Below are 20,596 nucleotides of genomic sequence, written 5' to 3'. Positions count from 1 at the left end.
TATATATATATATATATATATATATATATATAGAGAGAGAGTAAACGTTCAAACTGGAAAATGTGTTATTTTTTGCATTTGGCATTTAATGCCTGCAACACGTTTCAAAAAAAGCTAGCACAAGTGGCAAAAAAGATTGAGAAAATTGAGGAATGCTCATCAAACACTTATTTGGAACATCCCACAGGTGAACAGGCTAATTGGGAACAGGTGGGTGCCATGATTGGGTATAGAAGCAGCTTCCATGAAATGCTCAGTCAAACAAGGACGGGGCGAGGGTCACCACTTTGTCAACATAGCTCGGTTGGTAGAGCGGCCGTGCCAGCAACTTGAGGGTTGCAGGTTCGATTCCCGCTTCCGTCATCCTACTCACTGCCGTTGTGTCCTTGGGCAAGACACTTTACCCACCTGCTCCCAGTGCCACCCACACGGGTTTAAATGTAACTTAGATATTGGGTTTCACAATGTAAAGCGCTTTGAGTCACTAGAGAAAAGCGCTATATAAATATAATTCACGCTATATAAATATAATTCACAACAAATGTGTCAGCAACAGTTTAAAAACAACATTTCTTAACCAGCTACTGCAAGGAATTTGGGGATTTCACCATCTATGGCGATTGATTGTCTGAGAGTGAGTGGAGTGTTTTGATGGTGGAGAGGTTCGAATCAGTCGAGAAATGTGACAATCATAAAATAGCCCATACATTTGTAAAAATGTCCCGTAAAATCGGGATTTCTGGGTAACCTGGGGTATTTCTTTAAAATCTTTCGGGGGAACTCACGAGCCAAACGTTCTGATACTCAAATATTTCCGATCGAGTTCAAACTGTGGGCTGTGGAGCGCACCAAGGTTCTGTGGCGGAATAACAACAAGAAATCATTTTTGAATAACAAAATCAATAATAATTACAACTCTATCATCACACATTCACAGTATTTCTTTGAACCGGAAGTACAAGTGCCGTTCCTTCTTCTAGCCATCTGTAGCATTTCTATTCATCACTGCAGGAAACGTTTGTAAGCTTTACAATATAACCTCAACTATTCATACTTACTAAACTCCATGTGAAAGAGTGTTTCCATTGGTATTTGTACCTGCTAATTTTGAAATAAAAACACACACTTGAAAGCGCGGAACAAATATTTGTGTTTATGTGCGCAAAGGACCAGTAAACACACATTGTGAGTACATGTGTGCTAATGTTGTGTTTGTATGCCAGCTGACTTTGACAGAGAAGAAGTATTACCTCTGCTTCTCCTTTATGAAGATCAATATTCAATATCCTGTGAACATGGTACCAACATGCCCCTTATTGATCCCCACTTCCAACTAAATAAATTGCACTGGGGGTGAATTTTACTGTGGTTTTTGTGTTAATGTTAATTGTATGCAAAAAGCCCACCAATACAAGCAGGATTGTTGTTGTATCAGAGATGCAATGACTGAATGTCACTCTGAAGAAAAGTAAACTTATAAAGTGCAGTGTTAAATACATCCTTTGTTATACATGATCAACATGCCATCAAAATAATGTAATGTAAATAAACATGTATATAAAATATTTCTGTGTAAATAACTAATTTCACAACGTATAAATATGCGACTTATTGTCCGGTGCGGCTAATCAATGGGAAAAATTTTTTTCTTCTAAAAATTAGTGGGTGCGCCTTATATGCCGGTGCACTTTTGTAGTCTGGAAAATACGGTAATTATCCTCCAAATGAAAAAAAAACATGTTATTTTGTAGACTAACAGTTACTACATTGCTTCATTTGGAAACAATTAAGTTATGTAAATAAACATTTACAAAATATTTCTGTGTAAATAACTCATTTCACAATGTATATATCTATAGGGTGCGGCTAATATATGGGAAATCCTTTTTTTATTCAAAATTTTGGTGGGTGCTGCTTATATTTATTATTATACAATTCACTTCACTATTATTCCCAGACTTGTAGTCTGGAAAATACGGTAATTATCCACCAAATGGGAAAGAAAAACATGTAATTTTGTAGACTAACAGATACTACATTGCTTCATTTGGAAACAATTAAGGTATGTAAATAAATATTTACAAAATATTTCTGTGTAAATAACTCATTTCACAACGTATATATCTGCCACTTTTAGTCCGGTGCGGCTAATATAATTTGTATTTATTTTTTTTCTAAAATATGGTCACCAGTGCACTTTCTAGTCTAGAAAATATGAACATTTTCCACCAAATGGGGGAAAAAAATAACATGTTATCTTATATAATAACAGATACAACATTGCTTCATTTGGAAACAATTAAGGTATGTAAATAAATATTTACAAAATATTTCTGTGTAAATAACTAATTTCATAATGTATATATCTACAGGGTGCGGCAAATATATGGGAAATCCTTTTTTTATTCAAAATTTTGGTGGGTGCGGCTTGTATTTATTATTATTCCCAGACTTGCAGACTGGAAAATACGGTAATTATCCACCAAATGGGAAAAAAAACATGTAATTTTGTAGACTAACAGATACTACATTGCTTCATTTGGAAACAATTAAGGTATGTAAATAAATATTTACAAAATATTTCTGTGTAAATAACTCATTTCACAATGTATATATATATATCTATAGGGTGCGGCTAATATATGGGAAATCCTTTTTTTATTCAAAATGTTGGTGGGTGCGGCTTATATATATATTATTATTCCCAGATTTGTAGTCTGGAAAAGACGGTAATTATCCACCGAATGGGGAAAAAAAAACATGTAATTTTGTAGACTAACAGATACTACATTGCTTCATTTGGAAACAATTTGTCACGCCTGTAAGTTATGTTTTGGTTTTGGTCATGCTATGTTTAGTTTTTGGACATTCAGTCACGTTTTTCACTTCCTGGTTTTGTTTGTTTCCATGCCAACGCATTAGTTCCCACCTTGTCACGCCCCTGTCCTCAGTCCCACACCTGTTCCTGATTATCACAGCCAGTATTTAGGTAATTTTCTTTCCGTCCATCAGTCTGGGATCTTCACACTCGCACACATGCTACCCATGCTGCACCTCCTTCACGCCCTCGTTTATCTGCTTCATGCCTTGCCACGCTGTTCATTTTGTCTAAGTAAGTCTTTGTTTATAGTTCATAGCCAATTGTTTTTGTGCAAAGTCCTTTCGTTTATGTCCATCATTTCATGCCATCGAGCAGGTGTTTTTGTTTCACGTTTGTACTGTTTAGCCAAGTTTCTTCCTCCTTTGTGAGCGCTTTTTGTTGTTTGTTTGTTTATTAAGTAAACAACCATGTACTCACGTCCACGCCGCACTCGTGCTGATTCTCTTCTGCATCGAAGAAACAATCCACGTCCACGCCTTGTTGTGACACAATTAAGGTATGTAAATAAACATTTACAAAATATTTATGTGTAAATAGCTCATTTCACAATGTATATATCTGTGACTTTTAGTCCGGTGCGGCTAATATATGAAAATCTTTGTTTGTTTTTTTCTAAAATATGGTCGGGGATGCCTTTATACCGGTGCACTTTCTAGTCTGGAAAATATGCTAATTTTCCACCAAAAGGGGGGGGGGAAACATGTTATTTTATATGCTAACAGATACTACATTGCTTCATTTGGAAACAATTAAGGTACCGTATTTCCTTGAATTGCCGGCGGGTATAAGGTATGCGCCTGCCTAGAATTACTACCGGGTCAAACTCGTTTTGCAAAATAATTAGCGCATGCTTAGCATTACCCCCGGGTCAAACTCGTCACGTCACGAGTGACACTTCACCTGTCATCATTTTCAAAATGGAGGATGCTGATTTCAATCATTTGAAATCGCATAAAGGGAAGAAGATTCAGAGCTATTCAGTAGGATTTAAGGTCCAAGCTATTGAATATGCTAAAAAGAACAGTAAGCAGCTATGTTTGATTAATATACCGTAGCTGCGTGTGTCAAAAATGAGTCATTAAATGACTCCAGCCTCCTGGTGGTAGAGGGCGCTAGTGATCCTTCTTGCGACTACTCGGCTGCAGAAGAAGTGACAACAAGCAGCAAGAGTGAGCAGCGATTGTTTATTTTTTTCTCCCGCTTGCACTTTTAACATGGAGGATTACTTTTAAAATTGAAGAAAGATAAGGAAGACTTCTATAAACAAGTTATCGATGCTTTTGATCAGAAGAAGCTGCGCTTGGACTTTATTTATAAGTAAAGGTAAGACCATAATAACGCTTTTCTTTATTAAATGTGCTTTTCATGATGGTATCCTTACATCACACTCAAATTTATAAGCGCAGGCCTAAATTTACCGCATGCCTTTGATAAGTGCCGGAGTGAGAAGAGGTTTTAAATTAATTAGCATTGAAGGAAATACGGTATGTAAATAAACATTTACAAAATCTTTGTGTAAACAACTCATTTCACAACATATTTATCTGCGATTAATATATGGATTGTTTTTATTTTTGGGGAGGGGTCTCTATATTCTACATATAGCTTTCGGCGTACCCTTGGTATCAAAACTGGCACCAGATGTATTCAATCCCTAATTACAACCCATATACGCAGCACTAGAATTTTTTTTTTAAGGTCCTTCTACTACATTTATGCCAAAATAAACAGATTTCCGCCCTGAAAACTTCAGTGCGTCCTCAGGTATTTACGCTGATGTTGTTATCACTTGCGTCCAATGTAAAGTTAAATCCTCTGTTCCAGTCGTCCGATAATAATGTAGCAAGACCCGAGTGCTGATTAAAAAAAGGGTAATTTACTGTCGGACCCGTGCGTTTTCTTGCAGGCGATGTTGTGGCAAATGCTGAGAGGCAGGTTAATGTCGTCTCCTCTCTCAGGCGGGCTAATTGCCCGGCCCACCTACTACCTGCCAACACAATCATGCTGGAGAGATAGTGAGACTCTGCCAAACGCTCGACTGGGTGACAGCGGGGGGAAGAGAAATTAGCCACATTAATTGTCTTCATACTTCCAATAAACCGTTTTGTCTGCCTGGCTTTACTCGTGTGTGCCTGCCTTGTTGCAGTAAAGATGATTGTACTAATAAAGTGGTAATCAACTGAAAAGGGTACTATACTGCCTTCCAAAAATACCATTAATTCATTTATTTTTGTTTTCCAACGGACATGTCATTGCTGGTATTGTATTGTAAGTCAACACACACACATACCACTTGCAAGCAGAAACAGTGTGGAGGCAGAAGAGAGAGAGGATGGAGGTATTTTGCCCTAAAAACTAAGGATGAAAGTGGAAGCTACGAGCTTTAAAACATACCTAGATAGCGGCTAACGTCCATCTACAATGTTTTAGCGACGAATTAGGTACGTTTCTTACAAATGTCGTCCCCGCAGGACGAGGAATAGCGAAACTTCTGTCAGGTTCAAAGACTGATGACATCTATTAAACAAAACAAAAGGCAAAGAATCAAACAGAGACAGAATTAAATTTGGACCCAGATCTGAGGAGAGACATGGCCACTGTACTCTCCGTACAGTCTCTCACCACGCTCTTCCCCCAAGATTGTACTCCTCTTTCTTTATTTGACTTTCTGCCCCCCTCCTTCCCACAGCTGCTTCCTGAGGGAAGTGGGTCGTAAACAGCGTTGTCTTCGGTTACCGAACAGTTCGAAGAGAGTACGTCAAATAGTTCAGAAAGAGTTCCATAAAATAGTTAAAAGGGAGTCCCATAAATGCTCAGTAGAAGCATTTAAGTCTCACCCTAAAACGCATCTGTATACTCTAGCCTTTAAATAGACCTCCTTTTTAGACCAGTTGATCTGCCGCTTCTTTTCTTTTTTCTCCTATGTCCCCCCCTCCCTTGTGGAGGGGGTCCGGTCCGATGACCATGGAGTCCAGAGTCGAGACCCAGGATGGACCGCTCGTCGGGACCCAGGATGGACCACTCGCCTGTGTATTGGTTGGGGACATCTCTACGCTGCTGATCCGCCTCCCCTTGGGATGGTTTCCTGTGGACAGGACTCTCGCTGCTGTTTTGGATCCGCTTTGAACTGAACTCTCGCGGCTGTGTTGGATCCACTATGGATTAAACTTTCACAGTATCATGTTAGACCCGCTCGACATCCATTGCTTTCGGTCCCCTAGAGGGGGGGGGGGTTGCCCACATCTGAGGTCCTCTCCAAGGTTTCTCATAGTCAGCATTGTCACTGGCGTCCCACTGGATGTGAATTCTCCCTGCCCACTGGGTGTGAATTTCCTTGCCCTTTTGTGGGTTCTTCTGAGGATGTTGTAGTCGTAATGATTTGTGCAGTCCTTTGAGACATTTGTGATTTGGGGCTATATAAATAAACATTGATTGATTGATAAAATAGTTCAAAGAAAGTCCCATAAAATAGTTCAATAGAGTCCAATAAAATAGTTCAAAGAAAGTCCCATAAAATAGTTCAAAGAGAGTTCCATAAAATAGTTAAAAAAGAGTTCATAAAATACTTCAAAAATAATTATTCTGGAAGTTGGACAGATCCTGCCATCTGTCCGCTTGTCTTCTTGTCAGGAACACAATGTAATACAAAGTTTTTTTGTGATAATATAGAAACAATTATTCTGATAGTTTCACTACACACCAGGAGGGTACGGTATACTAATATTAGTGTAGTACCGCGATACCAATGAATCATTGTTTTTTCATTGCAATAAGACACACATGTTTAAATGTATCATAAGTTTTATGTTAAAAAAAATATATCGACGATACCAATTTATTTATTTTTGTTCACCTTTATTTTTGATTCAACCAAACAACTGATACCGGGACGAGACAAACTTCTTTTGGTTGGTTTCATTACCTCGAATGACTCATGAACGTGAATATGAACACATCACAAACTCATTAAAAGCAGCACTAAGTACCACGAAAAAGACATCAATCGATGCTAACGCCTAAGTGTAGTTATTGCTATCATGGCCGAAGCTCCGAAACAACCAAAGAAACGAAAAGTTTTGCCTGAGGAGACACTAAATTGCTCTGTTCCTGCTAAACTAGAAAGTACCTTTCCATGCTCATTCAAAATGCTAATGCTAACTATCGGAAGTTTGCCTGGTAGCATTAAATAGCTTGCTTGATTGGTTCCACGCTACTTCCTTTCGAAAAAAAACTTCTGCTGTTCTTTTTTTGCTTCGGACCTTTGGCCCATCCTCGGAAGTAACGAGTACCACTACCCGTTGGTTAAAAAGACGGAAGTCAGTGCTAACGACTAAGTGTAGTCATTGCTATCATGGCCGAAGCTCCAAAACAACCAAAGAAACCAAAAGTTTTGCCTGAAGGGATACAAAATGAAAAAAAGAGGCTACCCGGACAGTCAAGGAGTGATTTCCTTGGCTCTGTTCCTGTTAAACTAGAAAGTACCTTTCCATGCTCATTCAAAATGCTAATGCTAACTATCGGAAGTTTGCCTGGTAGCATTAAATAGCTTGCTTGATTGGTTCCACGCTACTTCCTTTCGAAAAAAAACTTCTGCTGTTCTTTTTTTGCTTCGGACCTTTGGCCCATCCTCGGAGGTAACGAGTACCACTACCCGTTGGTTAAAAAGACGGAAGTCAGTGCTAACCACTAAGTGTAGTCATTGCTATCATGGCCGAAGCTCCAAAACAACCAAAGAAACCAAAAGTTTTGCCTGAAGGGACACAAAATGAAAAACAGAGGCTACCCGGACAGTCAAGGAGGAATTTCCTTGGCTCTGTTCCTGCCAAACTAGAAAGTAACTTTCCATTCTCATTCAAATGCTAATACTAGCTATCGGAAATTTGGCTGGCAGCCTTAAATAGCTTTCTTGATTGGTTCCACACTTCTTCCTTTCGAAAAAAAACCTACTGTTTTTTCTTTGCTTCAGGCTTTCGGCCCATCCTCGGTAGTAACAAGTACCACTCCCCATTGGTTAAAAAGACAGAAGTCGATGCTAGCGCTTAAGTATAGTTATTGCTATCATGGCCGAAGCTCCGAAACAACCAAACAAACAAAAAGTTTTGCCTGAGGAGACACAAAATGAAAAACGGAGGCTACCCGGACAGTGAAGGAGTGATTTCTTTGGCTCTGTTCCTGCTAAACTAGAAAGTACCTTTCCATGCTCATTCAAAATGCTAATGCTAGCTATCAGACGTTTGCCTGGTAGCATTAAATAGCTTGCTTGATTGGTTCCACACTACTTCCTTTCGAAAATAAACCTTCCGTTCTTTTTTTGCATCGGACCTTCGGCCCATCCTTGGTAGTATCACATAACATTTCCCATTGGTTAAAAAGACTGAAGTCGATGCTAACGCCTAAGTGTAATTATTGCTATCATGGCCGGAGCTCCGAAACAACCAAAGAAACAAAAAGTTCTGCCTGACGAGACACAACATGAAAAACGGAGGCTGTGACAGTCAAGGAGTGATTTCCTTGGCTTTGTTCCTGCTAAACTAGAGAGTACCTTTCGATGGTCATTCAAAATGCTAATGCTAGCTACCGGAAATTTGCCCTGGTAGCTTTCAATAGCTTGATTGTTCCACGCTACTTCCTTTCGAAAAACTCCTGCCTTTCCGTCTTTGCTTCGGACCTTCGGCCCATCCTTGGTAGTAACAAGTACCTCTCTCCATTGGTTAAAAAGACGGAAGTCGATGCTAATGCCTAAGTATAGTCATTGCTATCATGGCTCCGAAACATCCAAAGAAACGAAAAGTTTTGCGTGACGAGACACAAAATGAAAAACGGAGGCTACCCAGACAGTCAAGGAAGGATTTCCTTGGCTCTGTTCCTGTTAAACTAGAAAGTACCTTTCCATGCTCATTCAAAATGATAATGCTAGCTATCGGAAATTTGCCCTGGTAGCATTCAGCATTCAATCCATTGTGTTGTACTCTAAATATGTCCTACTTACCTTCCAGTGGAGCTTCCACAATAAATGTCAGCATTTGAGCGTAGAGGTGGTTCTAGAAAATGCCAAACAGAGAGCGGTATGTGAAATGGAGATGGAAGCAATCCCATTTGTTCCTGTTAGCCGGGCGTCTCATCGACATCTGCTGATGGGAGTTTTTCTTGGACATTGTCCTTCATTTCACCTCCCAAGGTCCCCCCCATTACTCCCCCCCCCCTCCTTTCTTCCATACTCCTTCCCCGACGTCCAGATCATAAATTGCTGAAAATAATGCCTCCTTTCCACTCCGTTAAACGCAGCAGCCGACGCCGAGGGCCTTTGCATCCCCCGTTGCCCCTCAGAAGGCACTTGGGTGGAATAAAAATCTTTTCCTTCGCGCATTCTCATCTACGGTTTTGTGTATGCTTCAGTCAAGCAGAAAATCAACAACACCCCATCTCGGAGTGGACTGTAGACTGGATCTGGTGTGCAGTGCGGTATGTCCGGGGACATGACAGCATGTTTCTTTCCTCGCACACAACCTTGTTTCATTTGTACCAGGAACTAAATGCACAGGGTTAACTTTCAGTTTCGATACCCGTCAAGACTCAACAACCAATGTGGACAAAAGGAATCAAGCATGGCGACGAAGGCTCAGGTCTTTAGATGGTATTGCTATTCTGTGTACTTGCTAATTTTTTTGTCAAATGAGGTGTTCATCTTTAAAAAATAATTTTTTTGTGTCAAAATATCAACAATGCCGTTCTTTTCGTATTTTTTCCGTTCCACAAATCCCTCAGTAAATCCACCAGAACGTCACCGAGGAGTTATTGAGTCTGTTTAGCTAAATTGGAGAACTAGTTTGCACAGCTGGGGGGTCCATGACGGTGACTCCTGTTTTGTTTGATCAGCCGTTTTACTGCCTGTTTTACTACACAATGTTTGGAAACTATTAAGGTAATTATTTATAAAATATTTATGTGCAAATAACGCAATACACAATGTATATGTCTGCAGCTTATAGTCCAGTGCGGCTAATACAAAGATGTATATATTTTTTTTTTATAGATTTTTTTTTTTTTGCAAAACATTTTGTGGTGTCTTTAGTCCGAAAATTATAATACATTTTTAAAGGGGAACATTATCACCAAACCTGTGCAAGCGTCAATATATACCTTGATGTTGCAGAAAAAAGACCATGTATTTTTTTAACCGATTTCTGAACTCTAAATGGGTGAATTTTGGCAAATTAAACGCCTTTCTGTTTATCGGTCTTGTAGCGATGACGTCAGAACGTGACGTCACCGAGGTAACACACCCGCCATATTCATTTTCACATTACAAACACCGGATCTCAGCTCTGTTATTTTCCGTTTTTTCGACTATTTTTTGGAACCTTGCCTCGTGGGTGTGTTGTCGGAGGGTGTAACAACACTAACAGGGAGGGATTCAAGTTGCACCACTGGCAAGAAATCTGCCGCCAGACCCCCATTGAATGTGCGGGAGTGTCTCCACATTTGACCGGCGATGCTAAGACAGACATGGCACAGAGATGTATGGATAACCTGAAGATGCATTTGCAACCATTAAGTCAACAAAATCACAAAGGTGAGTTTTGTTGATGTTGTTGACTTATGTGCTAATCAGACATATTTGGTCACGGCATGACTGCCAGCTAATCGATGCTAACATGCTATGCTAATCGATGCTAACATGCTATTTACGCTAGCTGTATGTACATTTGAAACTAGATACCCACATTTAATGCGAAACAAACACTTACCAATCGACGGATTTAAGTTGCTCCAGTGTCACAAGATGCGAAAGTCCTGATCGTTTGGTCCGCACATTTTACCGGCGATGCTAATAAGGCAGCCATGCTACGGGCCACTTCATTAGGTACACCCACGCTGTGGCCGAATAGCGTCAATAGCTATTCGCTCAATAGCTTCAGTTTCTTCTTCAATTTCGTTTTCGCTATCTGCCTCCATACTCCGACCATCTGTTTCAATACATGCGTAATCTGTTGAATCGCTTAAGCCGCTGAAATCCGAGTCTGAATCCGAGCTAATGTCGCTATATCTTGCTGTGGTAACCGCCATGTTGTTTGTATTGGCAGCACTGTGTGACGTCACAGAGAAATGGACAGTCGCATCGCAAATAGCGAAAATCAAGAACTTTGAAGCTTTATTTAGGGATATTCCGGGACCGGTAAAATTTTGAAAAAAACTTCGGAAAATACAACAAGCCACTGGGAACTGATTTTTATTGTTTTTAACCCTTTTGAAATTGTGATGATGTTCCCCTTTAAGAGTATATTCGGTCAAAATTGTTGTAATATATATATTTTTTTGTGGCAATGGTGAAAATGAAACCTTTCACAATGGGTGTTGTTGGCGGCAGCGTCGAAGAAAGTTGTAAACAAACTATGATGCGTTCAAGTATCGCTCAAATTAATAGGACTAAACGGTGCTTGACAAGATACTTTTTTTTAGGGACGCATGTTTGACATAAACTGTGGGATTTCCAACAACTAGGAAGGTTTGTGTCATGTTTGTCCTCCTGCAGAAAATTTATGAAAAACAAACTTTTTTTTTTCTCCATCTTTTTCCATTTGCGCACATCTCTGAAAGCGATCCAAGGAGCCACTAGGGCGGCGCTAAAGAGCCGAGCCACAGATTGCTGACCCCTGCTCTGAAAGAATCGTTTCAACAAAAAAGTTTTCGATTCCCATTACTAAGTCTGGATTGTTTTTTTGTCTCATTCCTGTGAGAATCCTGTGGGGCAGATAATACTACATCAGGGGTCACCAACGCGGGCACCAGGTCGCCCGTAAGGACCAGATGAGTCACCCGCTGGCCTGTTCTAAAAATAGCTCAAATAGCAGCACTTACCAGTGAGCTGCCTCTATTTTTTAAATTGTATTTATTTACCAGCAAGCTGGTCTCGCTTTTCTTAACATTTTTAATTCTAAAAGAGACAAAACTCAAATAGTATTGGAAAATCCAAGAAAATAATTTAAAGACTTGGTCTTCACTTGTTTAAACAAATTCATTTATTTTTTTACTTTACGTTTTATAACTTTCAGAAAGACACTTTTAGAGAAAAAATAAGAACTTAAAAATGATTTTAGATTTTTAAACACATATACCTTCTAAATTCTTTCCTGACAATTTAAATCAATGTTCAAGTAAATGTGTTCATTTTATTGTAAATAATAATAATTATACTTTAAATTATTTCTTTATTTTAGCTTTTGTTTTTTCAACAAAGAATATTTGTTAAATATATTTATTCAAATTTATTATGATTAAAATTCAAAAAAAATATTCTGGCAAATCTAGAAAATCTGTAGAATCAAATTTAAATCTTGTTTCAAAATCTTTTGAATTTCTTTGTTCTGGAAAATCTAGAAGAAATAATGATTTGTCTTTGTTAGAAATATAGCTTGGTCCAATTTGTTATATATTCTAACCAAGTGCAGATTGGATTTTAACCTATTTAAAACATGTCATCAAAATTCTAAAATTAATCTTAATCAGGAAAAATGACTAATGATGTTCCATAAATTCTTTTTTTTAATGTTTTCAAAAAGATTCGAATTAGCTAATTTTTATTTTCTTTTATTTCGGTGAAATTTTGTATTTTGGAGAGTCGAAATTGAAGATAAACTTTGTTTCAAAATTAAATGTTCATTTTTTTCATGTTTTCTCCACTTTTAAACCGTTCAATTGAGTGTTTTTTCATCATTTATTTTCTACAAAAAAACCTTCCGTAAAAGAAAAAAAATAGATTTATTTATTAAAGGTAAATTGAGCATATTGGCTGTTTCTGGCAATTTATTTACCTGTGTATCAAACTGGTAGCCCTTTGCATTAATCAGTACCCAAGAACTAGCTCTTTGTTTCAAAAAGGTTGTTGACCCCTGGACTACATCATCTCTTTCTCACCCCACAAATTACACGGAAGTGTGCTTTGAGTGACGAATGAGACAAAAACTGTGTTTTATTGCTGCGGCGACACAACATCTCCAGCTATTTGTGCGAGGACAGGTGTGTGTTTGCATGGCGGAGACAAAGCCGAGTTCCGCTGTACATAATCTGAGCGCCGCCGCAGCTGCAGAGCGACCAGGCGTGATGGCGTGCACCGGTGCGTGTGCAGACGCCTGCCGGAACCTCTTTACACGTCTTTGACTCACAGGCGCCCGCCTGCACCGTGGCGGTTCCGCACCGGAGACACAAAAGGAGTGAAATGTTGTTGGGCTGTCACTTTGGGACCGTTTTATCCTGGCGGGTGCGGTTAGGAACTCACCTTTGCGGGGTAATTGAAGTCTGCCACTCATCCCCTCCGGAGGGTGGACTTCATTTTCAACCGGAAAACATAAAAGGGGGTATGTTTTCTAAACCACTCAATGCTATGTGAGAATTATAGTTATTGCTCATTTTAAATGTTTTTTTCCTTCGCTTTGAACCCCGCAGCTTATAAAACGGTGCAGCTAAATCATTATTGGTTGTTTTTCTTCACTAACGGCCGTTGAGGTGTTATTGTCTGTGCTGTGGCGCCATCTTTTAGACGAGTTTGCTCACTGCAGGTGCTTCAGAGGTTATATGTCAGCATTTCCTTCGGTTTTAGTGCTTTTAACCAGGAAGTACAAGTGCCCTTCCGTCTTCTAGTCGTCCATAGTGTTTCTCCTCGTACGGATTCTTCATTCAACACGCCCAGCAATGTTTGTAAGTTTTACAATATAACCAAAACTAGTCATACTCACTAAACTCGCCTATATGTGTTGTCTGTAAGACTATTTTCATGCGTATTTGCACGTGCTATTTTAATGAAATAAAGCTAGCAATGTTAGCATTAGCTAATACAGGAGTGCCGTGTTTTTCTTCCAGCCGTCCATAGCGTATCTCCTCGTATGAATTCTTCAGTCGGCACTCCAAGCAACATCTGTTAGTTTTACAATATAACTACAACTACATGTATTCATAGTTACTATATTGTCCCATTTGTGATATCTGTAGGAGTAACTTAATGCATATTTGCATATACATTTATACATATTCAAATTTACATATATCTTTAGCATTAGCTAATATGCTAACACATTTACGAGTGTGTGTGCAACTATTATTAACTTACAATGGCATTATTTTGTATTGCTTCAATTTCATTAGTCTGTAGCATTTTTACTCGTACAGATTCCAAGCCAAGCAATATTCTTAAATTTTGCAATATAACTAAAACTAGTTATGCTTAATAAACCGACCAGTTTTCATGCATATTTATTGTTAGCGTCATTAGCGTAAACTAATACGAACGTTAGTCTAATTAGATTACAATGGCATTTTTTTTTCGTTTTCACAAATCCCTCAGTAAATACACCAAAACGTCACTGTGGAGTTTTTGAGTCTGTTTCGCTGATTGTAGAGCTAGCATGACGATGACCTCTGTTGTGTTTGATCAGCCGTTTTACTGCCTTGTTACAGACGCCGTTTGGAAACAATTAAGGTATCTAATTTAAGTATTACAACATATTTATCTGCAGCTTGTGCGACTATATATATATATATATATATAGTCTGTTGATTAAGTGGTTGTGCCAGCATTGTGAGGGTTCCAGGTTCGATCCCTGCTTCCACCATCCTAGTCACTGCCGTTGTGTCCTTGGGCAAGACACTTTACCCACCTGCTCCCAGTGCCACCCACACTGTTTTAAATGTAACTTAGATATTGGGTTTCACTGCGTCAAAGCGCTTTGAGTCACTAGAGAAAAGCGCTATATAAATATAATTCACTTCACTAATATGATGAAAAACTGTTTTTCTTCTAAAATCTAGTGGGTGTGGTCTATTATTCGGCAAATAATTGTTGCATTTTTCACAGGTAATACTAGGTAATACTGTCCATTCATCTATTTTCTACCGCTTGTCCCTTTCAGGGTCACGGGGGGTCCGCTAGAGCCTATCTATCTCAGCTGCATGCAGGCGGAAGGCGGGGTACAACCTGGACAAGTCTCCACCTCATCACAGTCTTTAAAACTAATGAGATGGATATTTATCTATTCGTTTTTTTATTATTATTATTTTTATTGACATTCTTATCCATCACATCATATTCACATACATCCTATATCTGCCGTAAATGTCAAAATATATGTTTTTGTTTATATCACAACCATACCACCCCCCCAAAAACAAAGAAATAGTAGAAAAACTATTTTTTTTTCAAAAAACATCAATTAAATAGAAAAAAAAAGAAATGTTAATGCGTTATTAATAATAATAATCAGAAGTAAAATTCAATTATATAAATATCCATCCATTTATATTACTATTTAAGTTTGTACATTTGTAAATTTTGCATAATTTACCACACTTGTCCCCAACAACAACACAGATCCAACATCATTAAAATAGGAAAATATAAAAAAACGATGCCAAGAGGAGTCAATGATAATGACAATATTAATAATACAGACAAAGTGCAATCTAGATAAAAGCCAAAAATAACAATAATACTAATAATAACACAGACAAGGTGCAAACCAGATAAGAACCAATTAGTAAAAATGAGTAAAAAATAAACATGAGAACATGATTTTTGCTCAACTAGCCACAATTTTGGTTGTTTTTTTTGAAAGTGACAAGTGCAGGTATACTTTTCAAACTGTTAGGTAGAGTTTTCCATAGTTGTAGTCCTTTTATTGAAAAGGCTGTCTGGGTAGACCTGGTACCGCTTTGCAGTCTGGTACTTGCCTTGCAGATCAATCGGGGAACAGATTTATTCAAGCATTTAAAAAACAGTTTGACTGTGTGTAACAAAATAAAATTGGTAAAACTTGAAATATTGTTGTGAAGGGTGGCGTGGCCTGCGGACCTGCAGCGAAGCGGGGTGTGCCAGGACCGGCTTTGAGATCAGTGACAGGTGCGTAGATGGCCCACATGGGCCTGGTTATCTAATCACCTGTCGCTCCGCTAACAGGCAGCAGCCGGGGAGGAGAGAGGTGGTGGAACTGGAGCGAGCGAGAGAGAGAGACCAACAACAAAAGACAATTGCTGAAAAGCACAAGACAGACTTTATTGGAAAATAAAACTGTTAGGCTTGGACTGTGGATGTATGTGCTTCCTCGATGCAAGGATGATGTGGGACTAGTCAGGCATGAATGTAAGTACATGATATTTATTAAATAAACAAACAAACTACAAAAAGGCAAACGAAGGACGCGCTCTGTGGCGGATAAAAATCTATACTATACTTAAAACAAAACAGCACAATGGCATGACTATATACAAACAAAACAAAACTAGCACAATGGCATTAATACAAAAACTTAAACGGCATGGAACTGTGGACGAGGACGTGAAGGTTTGAACAGCATGGGTAGGGTGCGTGCGAGTGTGAGGATCCCAGAATGATGAACAGAAGGAAAATGACTTAAATACTGGCTGTGATAAATCAGGAACAGGTGTGGGACTGAGGGCTGGGGCGTGACAAGGTGGGAACTAATGCGTTGGCATGGAAACAAACAAAACCAGGAAGTGAAAAATGTGACTGAATTTCCAAAAGCTAAACATAGCATGACCAAAACCAAAACATGTCTTACAGGCGTGCCAAAAACAATGTTGCAAACCTGAAACTGGACTCTCCTGTCAATGCCTGGTGGTCTGAGGAACCTCCACAATTGTATTTGGTTAGAATTTGGCAATGATGATATTGTATACTCTTCTTTTCTAGAAGCGATTCCTCTGCAGTAGTACCTGATTCCTAAGTTTTTCATCGCTAATGTCACCTGGTTTTGCATTTTAAGGGCGCTATATTGTAAACTCTTCTCCATAAAAAGTAGATTTTGTTGCACCTGTCTTAGCAGTGATCTCTAAACCCTGCAGACATATGGTTTCTCCCCGTAACAGATGTATCTACGTTCCCCGAAAAAACTGTTGGTGAAATACAAATGCGTACCAAGTCCTGTCCAACCCCCGGTAAAACTACTCATCAAGTCATGGCTTGAGGGTGTTTGTGCTTCGACTAAGCTTGTCAGCAGAATTGCTGCAGATTTCTGATATTTTATTTCACGGTAGTAAGTTGTCATGCACTGTCGGTGAACTCCTCTTACAAAAAAACAAGGTGAAGAAGACAACCGCTGGGCAGGGTTTTACTGACTCGAGTTGCAACACAAACTTTGTAGGTGAGCTAACTCGCATTAATTACCTTGATGTATTACGACACACCACATGACAAAACAACAAAAAACAAGGTAGTGAACAAAGAATTACATTTTCTTTGTTGAATAAAATCAGGGACTTTTATACCAATTCTGCCGGTACTACCGAGTATCTATTCTCGTAAAATTGTTCTATATTTTTTTACTCGGCATTTGTAGACTGCCTCTCGATCAGGACATAGCATTTATATCCTATACAAACGTGTGTTTTTCGGTTAATTAAATTGTCATAAAATATATCATGTTATTGTGCAATGTTGACATATTCAAAAATGACCGCATAGCAAGGCTAACAGCTGGCTGTCAACTAGCACCTGGGGCCGCTAATTGCTAGTTGGAAAATAGCACACTAATTGCAGCTAAGGACGCTAATCACGACGTAGGAACTCACGTGCTAAATACGAGCTGGCAACTAGCATGCTAATTGCCAGCTAGCCACTAGAGATTAGCTAATAACAAGGCTGGCAAAATGAGAGCTAATTGCTAGCTATTAAAAATGATAACAAGACTATTGTCAGGCTTGTAATTGACAGTTTGGTTATGTTTGGGTTTATTTCCTGTCAGAGCTCTTGTTTTGGTTCCATTTCCTGCATGTCTCCCCGAGTGTTCCTTTCCCTCACCTGCCCCTGATTAGCAGCCTGGCACACCTGATGGCAATTGCCAATCAGGCTACCATTTATGCCTGCCTCGCCCTCCAGTCAGGGCTTGATGATTGTTTCCTGTATACTGTTGCTTGTGTCCTGTTTCCTTGTTGCTTAGTTTAAATAAAATACCTCTCATTTTTGTATTTTTTATTCTTGTTTATGAACACTGACTTTTTGCAGTGTACTACTTTAGAGTTTTAGACCATACCTGTCAATTATTGCATGGACTGTTTATTTCTTTGTAGGGAAGTAAACTAAGTAAGCAGGACATCAGATTAATTACTATTTGGGTTTTGATGTAAATTTGATGTTACATTCCATTATTGGGTTTGGATTTGTTCTTGTTTGGCGCCAGGAACAGAAAACTGAAAACAATGTCAAAGCATAGTTTATTTGAGGATGTGTTTGAAAATATGTTTCTTTCTTTCAAAGGAAGGATACCGTATTTCCTTGAATTAATTAATTCAAAACCTCTTCTCACTCCGGCACTTACCAAAGGCATGCGGTAATTTAAGGCCTGCGCTTATAAATTTGAGTGTGATGTAAGGATACCATCATGAAAAGCACATTTAATAAAAAAAACATTATTATGGTCAAAAGCATCGATAACTTGTTGTAGAAGTCTTCCTTATCTTTCTTCAGTTTTAAAAGTCTCTCTATCTCCATGGAGATCTTCCTTTATTACCTCCTGCTTCGATTGAAAGTCCAGTTTAGAAAACTGTTTTTTTTAGATATGTAATCCCCCATGTTAAAAGTGCAAGAGAGAGGAAAAAAATAATCGATCACTGCTTGTTGTCACTTCTTCTGCACCCGAGGAGGATCACTAGCGCCCTCTACCACCAGGAGGTGGGAGTCATTTAATGACTCATATTTGACACACGCAGCTACGGTATATTAATAAAACATAGCTGCTTACTGTTCTTTTTAGCATATTCAATAGCTTGGACCTTAAATCCTACTGAATAGCTCTTAATGTGACGTCTGGGTGGCATCGTGGCGTGTTTGCGTTCTCGTGGTGCAGCAGAGATGGAACACAGCGTTAATGTAAGAATGATGATTCATTCCTAACTACAAAAACAAACTAATAACAGAAATACTGGCACATAGGCACTAAAGACAAAACAAACATAACTAGCGTGGAAGCTAGAATGAACAGAAAGCACTAGTATGTAAACTAGGGACAAGTAAACAAACAAAATAGCATGGAAGCTAATAGGGTGAAAAAAGATAGTCACCACAATGCGGGAAGATCGATGTCACTTGTTGTGTGTAGCAAACTATAGTCCGAGACCGAATGTAAAACAAGGGCGGTCTTAAATCAGGAGATAACTAATCAAGTCAGGTGTGTGACGACAAACCAGAATCAGGTGACCCTGAATTAGTTACCCTGACAACAGAAAACCAAACAGGAAGTGCCACCGGGAACCAAAGACGTTGAATGCAACACAGGATGATAATAAAACAGAAACAAAACCAGAATATGACATGGTCCAAGATGTGGACCATGACACTTAATCTTCTTCCCTGTATGCGATTTCAAATGATTGGAATCAGCCTCCTCCATTTTGAAAATGACGACAGGTGAAGTGTCGTGACGTGACGAGTTTGACCCTGTGGAAATTCTAGACATGTGCTAATTATTTGACGTGACGAGTTTGACCCGGTGAAAATTCTAGACATGCGCTAATGAAAATAATATTTTGCGAAACGAGTTTGACCTGGCATTAATTCTAGGCAGGTGCATACTATATACCCGGCGGCAATTCTAGGAAATACGGTATGTTTCTTTCTTAGGAAGGAAGAATAATCCAAATTTCTTCCCGATCCACCCGCCCGACTTTAAACATTACGGGGCTTTCATTTTCCATCCCAGAGGAATTATTCCTTTCCCATCAAGGTTCGGCCCACTACTCTGGTACATGCTTGCTAAGGGTCTATTAAATCCATGTAGGACACAGGTAATTTAATTCATAAAAAAAGACAAGATTACATCAGTGATGTAACGGCCTAATGATGAAACATGGTGTTTGAGTCTCAGTTAATAGGATGACCTAATAGAGGATAGAGGCCAGGCTAGCACCCGCCAGGCTGCAAAAGGAACTCGGGATGTTTCCAATCATCTCCCGCTGGCGTTAGAACCAACTCCGGGCTTTTATTTGTGTTCCCACCGAGAGGCAAGACAGGTTGTCGCTAATAGTGCCAGCAACCCGAGGGTTCCTGGTTCCATCCCTAGCTTCTACCACCCTAGTCACGTCCGTTGTGTCCTTGAGCAAGACACTTCACCCTTGCTCCTGATTGGTGCTGGTTAGCGCCTTGCATGGCAGCTCCCGCCATCAGTGTGTGAATGTGGAAGTGGTGTCAAAGCGCTTTAAGTTCCTTGAAGGTAGAAAAGTGCTATACAAGTACAACCCATTTCCCATTTACCATTAGAATGATTTTATTTGGGTCCACACAGGATTAAAAACAACACAACAAACTAGACCAGGGGTCACCAAGGCGGTGCCCGCGGGCACCAGGTCGCCCGTAAGGACCAGATGAGTCGCCCGCTGGCCTGTTCTAAAAATAGCTCAAATAGCAGCACTTACCAGTGAGCTGCCTCTATTTTTTTTAATTTACTAGCAAGCTGGTCTTGCTTTGCTCAACATTTTTAATTCTAAGAGAGACAAAACTCAAATAGAATTTGAAAATCCAAGAAAATATTTTAAAGACTTGGTCTTCACTTGTTTAAATAAATTCATTTATTTTTTTTACTTCGCTTCTTATATTTTTCAGAAAGACAATTTTAGAGAAAAAATACAACCTAAGAAAATGATTTTAGGATTTTTAAACGCATACCTTTTTACCTTTTAAATTCCCTCCTATTCTTTCCTGACAATTTGAATCAA

The 20,596-nt window shown here is 39.1% G+C and overlaps 1 long non-coding RNA gene across 1 annotated transcript; it reads left to right on the top strand.

The window, feature by feature from the left end:
* Nucleotides 1-3,033: 3,033 nt before the first annotated feature.
* LOC133564886 (uncharacterized) lies at nucleotides 3,034-16,201 on the top strand. The gene is made up of 3 exons (XR_009809361.1): nucleotides 3,034-3,377; nucleotides 15,704-15,770; nucleotides 15,828-16,201. It is a non-coding gene; the product is annotated as an uncharacterized LOC133564886 (long non-coding RNA).
* Nucleotides 16,202-20,596: the final 4,395 nt, after the last annotated feature.

The sequence above is a fragment of the Nerophis ophidion genome, linkage group LG13 (assembly GCF_033978795.1).
Source record: "Nerophis ophidion isolate RoL-2023_Sa linkage group LG13, RoL_Noph_v1.0, whole genome shotgun sequence".
Lineage (NCBI taxonomy): Eukaryota > Metazoa > Chordata > Actinopteri > Syngnathiformes > Syngnathidae > Nerophis > Nerophis ophidion.
Note: the sequence above shows the minus strand (reverse complement) of the source record. Positions and strands in the feature narration are given on the sequence as shown.